Source organism: Periplaneta americana, chromosome 8, assembly GCF_040183065.1.
Source record: "Periplaneta americana isolate PAMFEO1 chromosome 8, P.americana_PAMFEO1_priV1, whole genome shotgun sequence".
NCBI lineage: Eukaryota > Metazoa > Arthropoda > Insecta > Blattodea > Blattidae > Periplaneta > Periplaneta americana.
Genome location: NC_091124.1, coordinates 75,917,940 through 75,934,594, shown reverse-complemented (window position 1 = coordinate 75,934,594; position 16,655 = coordinate 75,917,940). Strand labels below are relative to the sequence as shown.

Genomic DNA, 16,655 nt, shown 5'->3' with positions numbered 1-16,655 from the left:
AATAATAATAATAATAATAATAAGTTTAAGGAAATTCGTGAAAGTTATCAGTGCAGTGAAATTCATGCGCAGTTACAGCTGTGTACCAGAAATCTGACACGAGTCTGTTCCACTTAACGATTGAACACGTAGCGGCTGGCTTATGATGATGCATTTATCTATTTTTATATCGTCTTTACATAATATTTATTTTTCTGTTCGCTCAGGTGATTGGCTCTGCATGTATGATGTGTATCTTCTTTGGATTCTTGGGCCTGTACGCTACTCTTGTTGCCATCGCTTGCAGTCAACTGGAGAAGCTCAAGTCGGTATTGATGGATGCCAGGATGAGAATCATTATACTTGGTTATTCCAATGGCAACGGCAACAATTCTGTTAAGATAGAAATCTGGCTAAAAGATTGCATCATCCGTCATCAGTCCATACTTGAGTAAGCGTCAAATTGTGTATCTATTAAACGGGATATGTAAAAAGTAATCTGTAGTCCTGATCTTTATTGCATTGAATGAATTAATTAATGTTAGCCATGATGTCCCATGTTCGACACAGGCCTCCTGTGATGGGGTTATAACCCCCTCGCCAGGGATGGCTCAAGTGTTCTCGCTTGGTGAGCCAATCCAGGCGAGCTTGTCGTATATACTACTTTTGTGACATGGTTAATAACCCTGTTAGACTTTAAATAGTCTCAGCACTCTGTTCCTTGTTCATTTTTTCTTGCACTACACCCAAGGTTGTGGGTTCGATCCCGGGCCAGGTGCTTAAATGCGACATGCTCATGTCAGTAGATTTACTGGCATGTAAAAGAACTCTGCGGGACAAAATTCCGGCACATCCGGCGACGCTGATATAACCTCTGTAGTTGCGAGCGTCGTTAAATAAAACATAGCATTTTTTTTTCTTGCACCACACACGTTATACTGACACTGGCATTTTGACAAAAACGGATTGCTATTTACACTATTTACCCGACACCTTCTCAACACTGACTTTACTTACTTACTTACAAATGGCTTTTAAGGAACCCGAAGGTTCATTGCCGCCCTCACATAAGCCCGCCACCGGTCCCTATCCTGTGCAAGATTAATCCAGTCTCTATCATCATATCCCACCTCCCTCAAATCCATTTTAATATTATCCTCCCATCTACGTCTCGGCCTCCCCAAAGGTCTTTTTCCCTCCGGTCTCCCAACTAACACTCTATATGCATTTCTGGATTCGCCCATACGTGCTAAATGCCCTGCCCATCTCAAACGTCTGGATTTAATGTTCCTAATTATGCCATGTGAAGAATACAATGCGTGCAGTTCTGCGTTGTGTAACTTTCTCCATTCTCCTGTAACTTCATCCTGCTTAGCCCCAAATATTTTCCTAAGCACCTTATTCTCAACACCCTTAACCTATGTTCCCCTCAGAGTGAGAGTCCAAGTTCCACAACCATACAGAACAACCTGTAATGTAACTGTTTTATAAATTCTAACTTCCAGATTTTTTGACAGCAGACTGGATGATAAAAGCTTCTCAACCGAATAATAACACGTATTTCCCATATTTATTCTGTGTTTAATTTCCTCCCGAGTGTCATTTGTATTTGTTACTGTTGCTCCCAGATATTTGAATTTTTCCACCCCTTCGAAGGATAAATCTCCAATTTTTATCAACACTGACTTTACTATTTACAAAACTTACCTCACACTTTCACTAATACTGACTTTACTATTTACAATATCTTAACACTGATTACGTTATCTATTTACAATGGCCTTCCCTAGTTTTTTCCACAAAACTCTGTTCTTTGCTATCCTCCACCATGGTTTCCCCACTACTTTGGTAAACATGTCAGACCATCTGAGCAGTGGTCTTCCCTGTCCTCTCTTTCCGATGTAGGGTTCCCACATCATGACTGCATGGGTCCATATTGTCTGATGTAGTCTCACCACATGTCCCCCCCAGGTCCACTTCGTTGCCGTGGCTCGTTTATTGCATTATATAATTATATGATATTATATTCCTTCCCTATATTCCTAGTCATCAATGCCTACATTACCGGTTGTTCTATATGGTTGTGAAACTTGGATTCTCACTTTAAGAGAGGAACAGGGTGATCGAGAACAAAATGCTTAGGAAAATATTTGGAGCTAAGTGGAATGAAGTTACAAGGAGAATGGAGAAAGTTACATAACGTATTATATTCTTCACCTGACATAAATTAAGAAAATAAAGGATGGGTGGAGCGGAGAAAAATTATCTTCGGCACCGGAAATCGTACCTGGGTTTTCAGCTCTACGTGCTGACCCTTTATCCACTAAGCCACACTGGATTCCAGCTCCGATGCCCGATTAAGCTCTCTCAGTTTCCCTTTAGTGGCAAACCCTCATGCGCTTGTCACAGATGTGTGACAGTGGCACAATATCCAACACACTTTGTGCATAGTGCACTCATTACAGTGCATGAGGGTTGGCCACTAAAGGGAACCTGAGAGGTGGAACTTAAACATTTCATTTGCAACATCCGCAAATACGACCACATTACACTTTCCCTTGAAACGCTCCAATGGGCAAGATTACAGGACCGAAGATATATCCATTCACTAATTTTCCTATATTGCATCATCAATACTTCTTCGCCTAATTATCTCTCGGTGCGTTTTAATTTCTTATCCTCTTATCACAGCATGGGTCCTACTCGTTCTAAAAATGACCCTTTATTATCTATGCCTTGCCACAAAACAGCTCACTATTCTTCCTCTTTCACAGTATCAGCAATTCGTTTCTGGAACTCCCTATCCAGCTTTCTCTGGAACTGTCGAACGATATTGCAATTTAAAAGTGAATTGTTTGAACACGTGACCAGTATTCAGGTTTAATTCTCCTTTGTGTGTATATGTGTATATATGTAATTTTCCTCAGTGTTGTATAGTTATAATTTACATTTGAATTTGTTATTCTTGTAATTTGTAATATTGGTTCACTTACCGCTTGCATATTCATTGAGTGTAACTTCTAGCCTTATATTATTTTGTAATTATTATTTAGTATGTTTGCATTATTTTACTCGACTTGTGCTTGTATAACTATATAAATTGTTATTAGTGTTCTTTAAATATTAGTCTGTAAAATTGTGTCAGCTTCTTTTGTTTCTGGCTAAGTGGAAGAGAAGGCCTGATGGCCTTAACTTTGCCAAAATGAATAAATAGATATTATTATTATTATTACTATTATTATTATTTGATAATGTTATGTATTAAACACTCTTCTAGGCTTCGAATAATTAAAAATGTTTATTGCCTAAAAAGTACACATCCAAGCCATGCAAAAATCTTGTAGTTTTTGGAAGGATAATTTGTGTTTTAATTGTCTGACCATCTAAAGTATTGTTTACTCCTTCAAAAGTAAATATAGTGTCGTCTGACCACTCCAGGAATTCAGAAGTAGTAGTGCGTCTTTCTTAACATCCGAGAGAAATACATTTCTTAACTATATTCTCACGTGATTTTTTGTCAGTTTACCGGAACTACTTGCATCGACGTCGACATTAAATGACTTATAATTGTCTACACGTTGTCTTACTTTAGGTCAAAATTCCCCTTTGGTTACTGAAAGCATATGTACAGTCATGTTCCTAGACTTCCAGCTGCATACCTATCGATTTGGAAAGTGTACGAATGAGCTGAAAGATGCCAGAGATTGCACTACTACTTTATTAGTGTGAGTTAAGAGAAAACAAATTGACTAGAGCATTAATGCGAGAGCTGTGATACGGTGTTGCGAAGCTACAAGAATCCGAGTGCGCGTAAGAAGCGGTATAAGTAGCAATAATTTTCAAGTCAGTATATTTCGTAATTGGAGGAAAAGAGAAACGAACAACTATGACCATGTTTCTTAAGGTATTAAAATTAGCTTAAATATAAATTTTAATTAAATTCAAGCTACACGACCGGGGACGGTTCCCTTGTGAGCACGTTGCAAATTTGGCTGCACTGTCCTATCACATCCACCGTACAGTCAGGACTTAGTACCTTCAGACTTCCATTTGTTTGAACCTATGAATGATGGTCTATATGGACAGCAACAGTTCTTCACTTGTCCTAATTATACATTGTTCCAAGGTACTAGTTATTTTTCTACTTTATTCAATTACATATTCACAAAAGATCTGTAATATATTCTGTATTCACAGATATAATAGAGAATTGGAAGAAACCATGAATCTGACGTTCTGTGGCCTCCTCCTGATACTTCTAGTGACTCTGTGTTTCTCATCCTTCTGCATTATCACGGTAAATTATGAAATTATTTGGCTTCCACTCATACTTTTCGTTGAAATATAACTTGTGCTATTTCACTGTCTCAATAATTATTAGCATACTGATATAAATATATAGCGTTTAAAGTATTAATTGAGTGGCTCAGTGCCAGAGTTGCCTAAGCCACAATTACACTCAAAAAGTTATTTAAGTCTAAACATAGACCTCGTTTTTTGAAAATACGGGGAAATCGTTTTATTTTTACTTCAATTTTTATTGTACTTGAGTTTTTGAAGGTACTTCACTCTCACCCCTCTACTATTAAACTTCCAACTTCCTCCACACAGAACTAAGGCAGCATATTCAGTCGAAGTCGCCTTACGGTCAGAGTAAACAGTAATGAGGTAGTGAGTATAGTAGCCTACGCTCCAGAAATATGTTCGCGTTTTCCACTGACGAAAGAGCTTTCAATATTGAATCATATTTTCGCACAGGTACTGTCGTCCGTTTCCCTACGTCGCAACCCGGTTTCCCCACCCGCTTCTGCTCGCCTCTCTATAAAGACTATTGTCTGGGATGCCTTAGCTCTTTTCTGAAAACATTAATTTCTGTTAGGAATTGGACTCTACGTAATATTATACAACAGTTTAAAATAACTTAAATAAAAGGCCTCATGAAGTAATTAACTGTCACGTGATTTCCTCCCTTTCTACAACCCTGCTACATAACCACTTGGACGGAGAGTAGATAGCATGTCTGAGTAATTTTCTTTTTTCGGATCGGGCAGAAGTGAAGGTTGAATTTACAGTACGTAAGGTACTCTTTTATAGAGTAGGTAGAGGTTAGTTCAACATGAGTTACTAGTAGGAAGGACGAAACTGGTAATTGGAAATAGGTAGAATAGTCTATAGCGCGATAATATGCACAAAAGAACGGAAGACTCTATCGAAGTGAACGGCTACCATTTTCAAATATGTGTTTGTATATCCATATTATGATTATTTTTCAATTTAAATTCACTCCCTATATTGCACGTTAATGTGCTGTAGACGGTATAATATACAGTGCATAATGAATACGTCAGCATAGATAGCTCAGTTCGTGAGTAAAAATACTTATTGTTAATACTGTACTGTATTTTAAGCAAAAACCTAATGAAAATTATCAAACTGTAAATCGCGAGATTTTCTAGTTTACGTAACTGGATGAATTACTTTTCTTCCCCCCTATACCTAGTAAAGTGATTTGCTTGTATTTTACGCCAGTATCATCGAACTCCAGTCGTGGAAGGAGATAGAAAAGAGTATTTCCGGTTCTCAACCGTTAATCAAAAGGTAGCCAGGTTAATATTAGGAACGTTAGTAAAAATAAAATTATGTCCCGTTACATCCCCTCAACTGAAAATTATCTCTCATTTATTATAATGTAAAAGTTATCTAATATATCTACTTTGGCACACATATAAATATAATTTACAGTCATTTTATGCAGAAATCTGCTAATAAAAATTTGTGGTTTAGGCAACTCTGGCATTGAGCCACTCAATTAATAAATGTAATTACGTGAATTTATACAGAGTAGCATTCGATTTCTGTTTATAAAGTTAACTCATGGCTTTCTGGAATTTCTCCTGTAACCTGCACAACATTTTAATATAAATTTAGGCACTGTTACTTATTTAAATTCCAGGAACAAAAAAATATCTATACTCACTTTGGAAAAACAAACTGAAAGAACTTAATTTTTTCTAACAGAATATAACAAGACCAATAATTCGTATTATATGACAGAGAATAGATACTAAATATGGTTTGCATACGCCTTAAGTCGAAAGTTACTAAAGGAATGTGATTAAAAATAACACATTTGTTTAATTAAAATAATTCTTGATAATTTGTTCTATTCGTTTTAATTTTGGGAGGTGTCATACCGACTTCTAATTTCATGGACACTTCAAATGTATGTAGTCTATTACAAAACATTTTTTTTCTCTCTTTGAAGAGTATAACAACAAGGCCTGTGTGTCCTCTGGAAAAATGGGCTTTTCTCGTTTCTTTATTTATTTTCGCAATATCCGGATAAAATATTTAGTGCTGCAAGCCTCAAAACAGCTGTTAATTTCGTATCCTTTATCTTTGCTCTCAGTCTTGACTTCATACGCTTCATTGCAAAGAAAACCTTTTCACAAATCATGTACCACCAAACATGGAAAGTACATAGGCTGCAAATCTATATACAGGTTGTAAAAACTGTGTTACAAGCCCGTAGGTCAGCTGTGACCAAAACTCGAGCTGCAGTGATTATATGCGACAGAAAGCATATGAAGTAAGGAGACGGAGAAAAGGCACTTGGGACGAAAACTACTACCAGTGGTGGTTCATGTACTAATATCTTGATCAATCCCGCGGATAAAAATCTCAAGCTTTGCTGTATCAGTAATGTCACTGCTGTCATCAAGAGCCAATGAATAATATACGATTTTTCTTTCTTCTTTTTTGACTTTCCTCTTGAATATAATCAGAAATTTTCTCAATTCTTCTCTCGATACTCGGTCGAGTTTTTCAAAATTAAAAACTTCTTATGGACAAGTTACTTAAGCTATTTTAATCATTACTCTTTTGAGAAATTCTGTTCTATTAAAAGGCTTTAGAGCACGAGATATTTCAAACCCCATTAGATAGCTGACTTCCTTACATTTATTTATCTCATCTTTCTCTTCCTGGCTATAATTTAAGACGTCAGTTCCAGGCGTTTAACAATTCGTTGGCACAGAATAGTGAATCAGTTTTTATAAATTATTATTATTAAATGAATAACTAATAAATAGTTACCCTCATCTAAAGATTAAGAAAATTAAAATTGAGATATAAATTAATAATTTTATCCTTCTAGGAAGAAGATCTAAAAATTTCAATATTCATGCATGTACACAAGAATTATAGAAAAATATACTTAGTGGTGAGTAATAATAATAATAATAATAATAATAATAATAATAATAATAATAATAATAATAAAAATATTAAAATAATAATAATAATAGGCAAAATAATAATAATGATAATCATAATAGGCATAATAATAATAAAAATAATAATAAGCATTAATAATAATAATAATAATAAAAATAATAAGCATTAATAATAATAAAAATAATAATAGGCATAATAATAATACATTATTCAGTGTGGAAATTTATGTTTCTATATACTCCTAATTGAACCGTTGTGAAAGTAAACATACTACATTTTGTCCGACACAACGACAAAAAAAAAAGTTATCCTTCTCATTCTTTACGAAACCATCTCTTACTGCTTGCAGAGACAGACACCACCACATGATGCCGCCACTGCTTGCCTTCAGTACGTAAATGAACCACACAGCAATGCACAGAAAACTCCGCGTACCCGTTTGTATGTCTGTGTTTACAAGATGTAATCACGACACCCACTTTGGTCAGCGCTGCTTTACACATACTGTTTATATCACGTAACCTATGTCGACAAACTGTACCCCTTTGGAAGTCAATAAATTCGCTGAGATAAATAGAGATGTGTTGAGTAAATTTAAACTAGCTATTTCAAAAAACTATATCGTTTGTTCGTAACGTTCCCAACATTCTGAACCTAGTGAGACAATATTTAGATTAAATAGTAATTACCGATACATTCGTTAAATGAATACACAGTACTCACCTTCTGCGGGTATCGTTATTTCTTTTCATAATATATAGCTTTCGTAAGTTTCCGATTCAAAAGACAGCGTATTTATAGTTCTGAGAGTTATTTTCTTTCTTCACCCACAAAATCTTCATTTATTCTTCCGAAGATTCATATTTTATTGTAGTATTTACTATACTTCAAGTTTTAAACTGCCGTATTCCGATAATCACAATATTTAACAAAAATAAGAGTGTAATTCTAACAGAATCAACACATTCCACAAGAACACACACAATAGCACGCACACGGTACACTTAATGTCGTACGCGTGTGTAGCCCTATAATACAAATACAATACTATATACGATGCTGTGCTCTACATCGTATTTTAGAAATAACACACGCCGCACCAATATGGAAATTTGCTAAAATATTTAGTCCACACTACAACTTTCAAACATTGATCATTGTCCGCCACGGCGTTCTTTGAAACTAGTGCGATCCTTCTACGAATCAGTTAACCACACAGCGCAGAATGCTGGATTCCGGTTTGTGCAAGAGAGGAGAAAAGGAAGGGGATCATATTCGGCTAGTTCAATGTCATCTGTGACAAAGTTTCTTGCAATTGACACCAGTGGCGCTACAAGTACATATAACACTGGAATTTCAAAATCACTTTGACTTTTCAGTCTCACATTTAGTGGTCTTTGGTTTCATACCTATTTAATATAGTAGATGTGAATGGAAACATATTTGAACGATTTTGATATAACCAAACTTTCTTTCAGGTACAATGAATTGAATTTATTTAATTTCCCTTGAAACATAAATAATATGAAGTATTGAATTGCATTTTATAGATTAGATTATATTAGATTAGATTTTATTAAAGTCGTCAGTATTATTACATACACGGTCTATACTATGGACATAGTCATCATAATAAAACAAAACAAATTGAATAAAATACGTATATTAAAAACATAAGATTAACTGAGGACTCAAAGTAAAACTATAAAATTATAAAAGGGATTATTAAACATCCAACGTTTTAAAACATTCTTAAATGAATTAGATCTAAGATTGAATGTAGACTTATGTAATCTATTAATCATAGATATTGCCAGGAACATTTATGTCTAAAACAAATGACTAAATGAGATATTAATACAGTATTATTATGGACTTTTATGAATGATTTAGCTCCTCTTTCTCATCATTCAATGATTTCTAGCCACTGTTTACATAAAAACAAACAGTACAATAACACAATAATTGCATTTCTGTTAAAACATGTGAAAGTAATGGTATTAACTTCATTATTGACAAGTTAAGGAAAAATAACTTTCTATATTTTCTCGCGTTTTGAAGAAATGGTTCTTATTTTAGTATTTCTTTTATTGTTTTGGACAGTACATTATTATAGTCCTATTTAACGCATGACAAATTCATATTTACCGATGTTCCTATTTATATTGTAATCATTCTTCGTAACAATACCAACATTAGTTCTCAAAATTGATAATATGCAGTATTTAAAGCAAAATCACACATTTTTCTAATTCTCCATTATACAGACATTATTACTTTATTGCATATATAGTCATTTACAAGAGTGAAGATAGTATTAGCCAGGACCAGAGAAAAAAGAGAATGTCTTTCTTATTATCTTAGTTTTGTGTCAAAAAGAAGGCAGTATCCAAGTTCATAAAAACTCTTGCTCGATAAAAGACGATGAGACTAGACTGAACGTATAGTTGCTTCTACGCATGTAAAGCTCCCTTCCAACACAATTTAGTACATACAGTCACGAAGCTTGAGGCGATTTCTTGCATTTCTCGCGATACAATGCTCCAAGCGGTTAGAAGCTGAAAATACTAGGAACAATAGACTGTGCGATAGTAGCGATCCTAGTGGCTATCAACTAAAGTTCAACTGTCATAGGATGCATATTCCCTACGTATTAAGCGTCGTGATTGTATGTACTAGATAGACTATGTTTCCACTCTCTCTTCAAGGGAAAGTGTACGTGAAGGTATGGAAAAATACCGGTATCACTATAAATATGCAGATATTTGAAACTGCAGATACACAAAAACGCCAAGTCATAAGTATTTTGGTGTATTTTTACAGATTTATAATGGATCATTTAGGAATATGAATTTTAAGATATGAAACTTACAGTAGGCCTATATTTTAAGTTCATAGTTTCTGTGTTTATATTCTATTACAGATTTTGCTAAGCGAATGGTCTTAATATTGCATGCAATGCACTCCTCCAAAGAGAGAGAGAAAAAAAGAAACAAATTATGTTAGGAAACCGAAATTTTTGTTAAATTTCGCAAATCACGCAAGTTCAAAGTAGTCTGTTGTTGTGATATTGATGTAGCGTACGAATTTCAAGTAAGCCTACTTTTACAGAAACTATGAATTTTAATCAGTGTTTTTTGATAACCTATTTGTTTTCCATATAATTAATCATAGAAACGCTCTTATTATAATTAACAGATTTAAACGCTATCCTATTAAAAAGTACCAGTAAGAAGACCAAATTCCTTACATAATTCGGCTTCTACATGTCTGCATTCGTATAGATAAATATACATCAAAAATATTTTGCGCATGATATTTTAGAGTTAGGAAGTAAATAAAAAAGTAAATACCTAAAATTTATATCTCTTATTCCAAAATATTTCTAAATAATTCACTACAAATTTTTTTCATTATGTCAAATTAATGACACTGCAACTTTATATATCTGCAATCCAATATTAATTATTATACGTAATTGTTTTCTCACACTTTTACGTACAAGTCCCATACGAGTGCTAAGAATGTTCTGCCAGCCAAGAATGATCGTCCCTTATCGGCGAGCTTATGTGAGAGCGGCAATGAAACTCTGGGTTCCTTAAAAGCTATATGTAAGTAATAATAATATACGGCTCAGAAAAACGGTATTTGAAGTCAAGGATATTAGCAGAACTACATTCTAGACATTGATTTTTGGTGGAGTTCTGCAAGAGTATCAAGAAATGATACAATTAGAAACATTGTAATAATAAAAAAGTGAAATGGGTTATTTTACAAAACTTTATCAACTGCGATGGTTATCTAGTGTCTGGATGAGATGAAGGTGATAATGCCAGAAAAATGAGTCCAGGATCCAGCGCTGAAAGTTACCCAGCGTTTGCTCTAGATGGGTTGAGGGAAAACTTGCCTTAAAATAATAAGATTAGTGTTTTATGTTGATAATTTTACTATGCTTTTCAACTGCTATGGTTATATAGCTTCTGAATGATATGAAGGTGACAATGCCAGCCTACGAGATGAATCTAGAGTCCAATACCGAAAGTTACCCAGCATTTTGTTCTTATTGAGTCGAGAGAAAACCCCGGAAAAACCTCAACCAGGATTTGAATCCAGACCCGTTCGTTTCACGGAAAGGCATGCTAACCATCACTCCGCAGTGGTGGACAAGATTAACCCTATCACTACTAAGCTTCGATCTGTCACGTGGATGGCTAAGGGGGGCGAAAATTGCCCGCGCTTTGTTTTGATTTTTTAATAGACTAAGAATTACTTTACTATGTTACTACACGATTTTCTATATCAGGAATATTAAAAAAAGACACACATATAAGTATTTATGAAAATAGTCTTATAAAAACGTACATTTCTCACATAGGCTAATGCTTTGGATATTTAAACTTCAGACTTTTCTGTACTAAGTAATGAACAAAACATTATTTTAATATTTAGCCTACTACACAATTGTCTATATCAGGAACATTCTAAAAGACACATACAGTATATGAGTTTTTGAAAATAGTCTTATAAAAACGTATATTTCTCATATAGGCTAATGCTTTGACTTTTTTAAACTTCAGGCTTTTCTGTACCAAGTAATCAACAAAACTATTGTAGACCACAAATAACAAAACTAAAAATCAAAGTCACAAATTGCTCAATTGTCAATAGCTTTTTTTTCACTCACTTTCACTTTCATTTTCACAATTGGTGCATATGATTGTTTTTGCAGAATGAGTGGAACAAACATATTTACAGCACCTGCAGCAAACTATAGACACTTTTGTCATTTTGTCTTTTTCCCTTTTAGAGCTTTTTGTCTTCAAGCAGAGATGATATCTTCCCCGTGAATACGATGCACCAGAAGGAACAACTACACTAGTACTGGGAAGCGTTTTCCCAGAACACTTTCTATTGCAGAGATGATAGGCTTTTGCAAACCTATAATATTCTTGGCTCTCTCTTCCACAACTGGCCTAACTAGTTGTTGGCCCAACTCTAGCATATAGAGCCTTCTTACATTATGCTTCTTCTTATTCCAGTCGGGGTTGTTTTTCATGAAAATTGTTCCACCATTGAGACATGCAATATTTATCAAGGTGAAAAATATAGATAGTGGTCACCTTCTAGTCCCCCGCTTCACAGAGTGATGTCGCGTCATTTGATCAATGCTGTCTATACCTCCTTTTGTTTCATTATAGTAGAGATTAACATGTTTTCTTTTTCTCTGTCGACTCATCCACTTTTCTATCATTATGTTGTGTGGATAGAAGTAGGAGATTCTTAGTGGGCTTGAGTCTGGTGATGTATGAAACCAAGGTAACTGGTGCCTTGCCTGTTTTCGGGTCTGTGAATAAGAATCTAGAGGAATATAGCTCTCAACTCTGCGTCTTCTTTAGCTCTTCCGGTATGTGCTTTCTGTTACTCTTCAATGTCCCCACCAAAGTCAGCTTGTCATCATTGTAAAGTACCTCCGCTAGCTCGATGGATGTATAATAACGATCCGTTGTTACATTTCTTCCGGTTCCTTCCAGCGGCTTCACTGGGCGTCTAACAACTGCCTTTGCACTCCGTTCCTCGGCGGGTCGCTCGTCCTTTCCTGCATAGACCTCCATTTTCAGAATGTACCGGGTGTGTGCATCCGATAACATCCTAATCAATATGCCATATTTGCCTGGCTTGTCTTTCATAAAGACTTTAAATGGACATCTTCCTCGAAAGAGCGAGAGCATTTCGTCGATTGTTAGATGTGCACTAGGTATGTAGTATTTTACAAACAATTTGTCAATTTTATAGAAAACTTCACGAATGGGGCAAAACTTATCTTGCTTTCGTCTTTCAGTTCTTGTTTGCTTATCATCAAATCTAATCAAGGACAGAAGTTCTCCAAATCGAATACGACTCATTGTAGCTGTGTAGATGTTCTTGCCCAGTACTTTTCCCCATAAATCATCAATTGGCAGTTCACTGTCATTATTTGCACCCATGAGTATCAAAATACCAATGAAGGCATATAATTCTTCTGTGTTTGTAAGTTTTAGATTCCTAATACTAGCTTCTTCGTTAGTATGATGCACAATAATGTTCACTATTTCAGGAGTTACAAACTTTTTGAAAGATTCTGACGCATTAGAGGTCAAACCTTCATTTGTCAAACCTTCATGGTAACTCACTATATTCTGTACTGACCTGCGGACTTGCCTTGGAGGTGCAGTAGTATATTCCCTACCATTTCTTGCTATAACAGCGATGTTAGAAGTAGAAGCGTGCTGCTGATCAGGGGATGAACTTCGCGAACTTGAGTCACTTTCAGTTTCTCTGTGATATTCAGTGTCACTGTCGTATGTCACAACATTATCATCTTCTTCTGGATCACTTGCATCGTCTATATTATCTTCATTTACCATAGCTGTCACCTCTTTTTCTGTGAGAAAACTCCGAGACATTTTGACACTCTGATTATTACGAGACATTTCACACAACTAATTTCCAACTGTTCCAGTTTGAATAAAAAGACAGTTATTACTTTAAAAGCAACAATGACAACATAATTTGAATTAAATTAGTATATCCAGTGGTACCAAAAATCAAACAATGTATATTAATCGGATTATTGATCTATATTTTCAGACAAAAAATTGTCACACCCATGTCTAAGGGGGGACAAAAATTGCCCGCACTATAAAAGAAGATGGTAGGCAGATTTAAATAAATCATAAAAATTATAAGTCCATGTCATTATACACTTGAGATATTAATCTACAACTACCTACAATCTTGTTTCTTCAGATCAACAATTACATATTCTACACAAGTAAAACAAATAGTGCGGGCAATTTTTGCCCCCCCCCCTTAGCAGTGCTAGGGTTAATGTTAAAGAAGTAACTTTTAGATAATAATAGGTTTTGTTTTATATAAATCTAATCTCCGTACGTGTCAAACATGTGTTTGGGAAAATTTTGAGCATACAGTAGCTTATTAAATTATTTCCAAGAAAGAAGGTTATTATGCTTAAAATGAAAATAACTCGAGTATTATATTTAGTAAGAATTTAATATTAATGAGAAGTCAGAATGAAAGTTTTCTAGGTTAACTTGAAAATAAAACAGGTAAACTTAGAATAAAATGAATTAAAACAAAATATCATCAAATCATAATAGATTACCACTAACTGAAATACTTGTCAAAATATGATGGTAATTAAGTACCATATTCTACATATTTCTTTTACTTTTAATTTCCAATTAAAATTAAAAGTTATAATTTTTTAATATAGATGCTTCGAAATCATGTCATTATAAATTTTTAACCTATAGTTAAGGCTGTATTTCTTTTTTGCTAGCAACTATCACGAATTTTGTCTCTTCAAAAAAATATATGTATTATATTTCTTCCTTTAAGGGTTTTCTCCTGTGGATAAAACGGTAATAACGTACATTTAAAAATATGTTCGAATTGAATTTCGTTTTCGACATAGCAATGACTTCATGATCTCCCAATTCTACCAGCTTCAGTACTAGTACGTACGAAACCTCCAACCAGACCTAGACAGACAGGCGATAGATGGAAGAAGAAAACAAGCCCTAGCTTGTTCCCCTCACCTCCACCCAATACTCTGCTCTCATGGTGAAGAATGGGTAGAACGGGGAAAAATTCTCTCCAGCACCGAAACTCGAATCCGGGTTTTCAACTCTACCTGCTGTTACTTTACCCACTAAGTCACACCAGATTCCAGTTCCAATGCCGCATTGAATCCTTCAGTTTAAGTTCTACCTTTCTCCATGTTCAATATTTCGTACACTACTTTTAACACTTGAAAATGGTTACAACCCAAACATAATAGACAACATCATAAGGAAGACAAAACAAAAACTGAACAAACACAAAAACACACAAAACACAACACAAACACAAGAACACAAGAAATACGTCACACTAACATACGAAAACAAAAACACACACAAGATCGCATTCTCATTCAGAAAACAGAAATACAACATAGCATAGAGAACAGAAAACACACTACAAAGACATTTCAACACACAAACAGCACAAACAAATAAATACAATCACGCAGGCGTATACAAGCTCACATGCAATAGTTGCGACAGTTTCTAATTGGACAGACAGGCAGATCATTCCAAACTCGATACAAAGAACACATTAAAGCAATAACCAGAGGACACAATACATCTACATATGCCGAATACATAACTAATGCTAATCACACATACAATAACATAAATACAAACATGGAAATCCTACACATACAACCCAAAAACCAAAAACTCAACACACTAGAACAATATGAAATATACAAACTAAAACACACCCCAATCAATACTCATCACACAGATCAATTTCAGAACACACACACTATTTGACACAACTCTTCATCACACGAACGCACTCAAACAACAGGCACGAAGTTGAGATGACGCCGAGACACAGAAGACTCTGAGGATGGTGTCAAGTAGCACCGAAACAGCTGTAATCCGCACATGCTTACATAATTAACACGAGTATTATCGCCATTTAATCAATTATTTCTACCTTTCTGTTCCCAATTGGTGGCCTATCCTCATGTACTGTGTCACAGAATATGTAACGGTGGCAATTTTCCGCTCCACCCATTCTTCACTATGTGGTAATGTAGAATTCATGCACAGAAATATCATAAATATATACTTCGGCACGTCACTGTAATACTCTGCTCTCAGTTAACCTATTTCTCTCCGATTCGGACCTGAACTTCGAAGTCTATTTGTAACATCGTCTATATTACTACTGATTATTGATCAGTATTTTGAAATTTTGAATGTAAAATTACTGGCGAGAGATAATTTCTTCCATCTTTTTCAGGCCTGGAATAATCCTGCGGATGCATCTCAAGCGGTAGCAACATATTTTTTGATGCTTGGAAATGCATTTGTCATTTGTTGGTTTGGAAATGAACTCACTGAGCAGGCAAGTAAATTTTCTTTGATACCTAATAGGCTGTAATTCAAAAGCATAAATTGAAAGTCTTTATTACACAATTTTAAAATTTTTATCAGTAATTATTTGGTGAATTTGTAATAGGCCTATAAACAACTTTCCTGTGTTGATTGACACCTTAGTTAATGAACAGTTTTGGCTTAAGATTGCTGATGTAAGGCTGAAACTAGTCAGTAACTACGGCAAAATATCACATCAGCTTCAATTAACATAAAAAGTTGCTTAATTAACAGGTTTACCAAATTATCCCAATTTTAATGTATGCAGGCATAATTTTAATGGTGTAGTACTTTTAGTTAACCACATTATGGCCACTAAGTAGTTATGTACACAATTCTCAAGCGCTAAACATTCCCCTACCATAGAGTCCGCCACTCGAATAACGAAGTTGCAGATACTGGGACCAATCTCTGCGCTTGGTGACTATTGCACGATCGTTACAATGC

At 34.9% G+C, this 16,655-nt stretch overlaps 1 long non-coding RNA gene across 1 annotated transcript; it reads left to right on the top strand.

Annotated features, from left to right (window-relative positions):
• Window positions 1-208: 208 nt before the first annotated feature.
• LOC138704305 (uncharacterized) lies at window positions 209-16,179 on the top strand. Its single transcript, XR_011333308.1, has 3 exons — window positions 209-430; window positions 4,177-4,276; window positions 16,075-16,179. It is a non-coding gene; the product is annotated as an uncharacterized lncRNA (long non-coding RNA).
• Window positions 16,180-16,655: the final 476 nt, after the last annotated feature.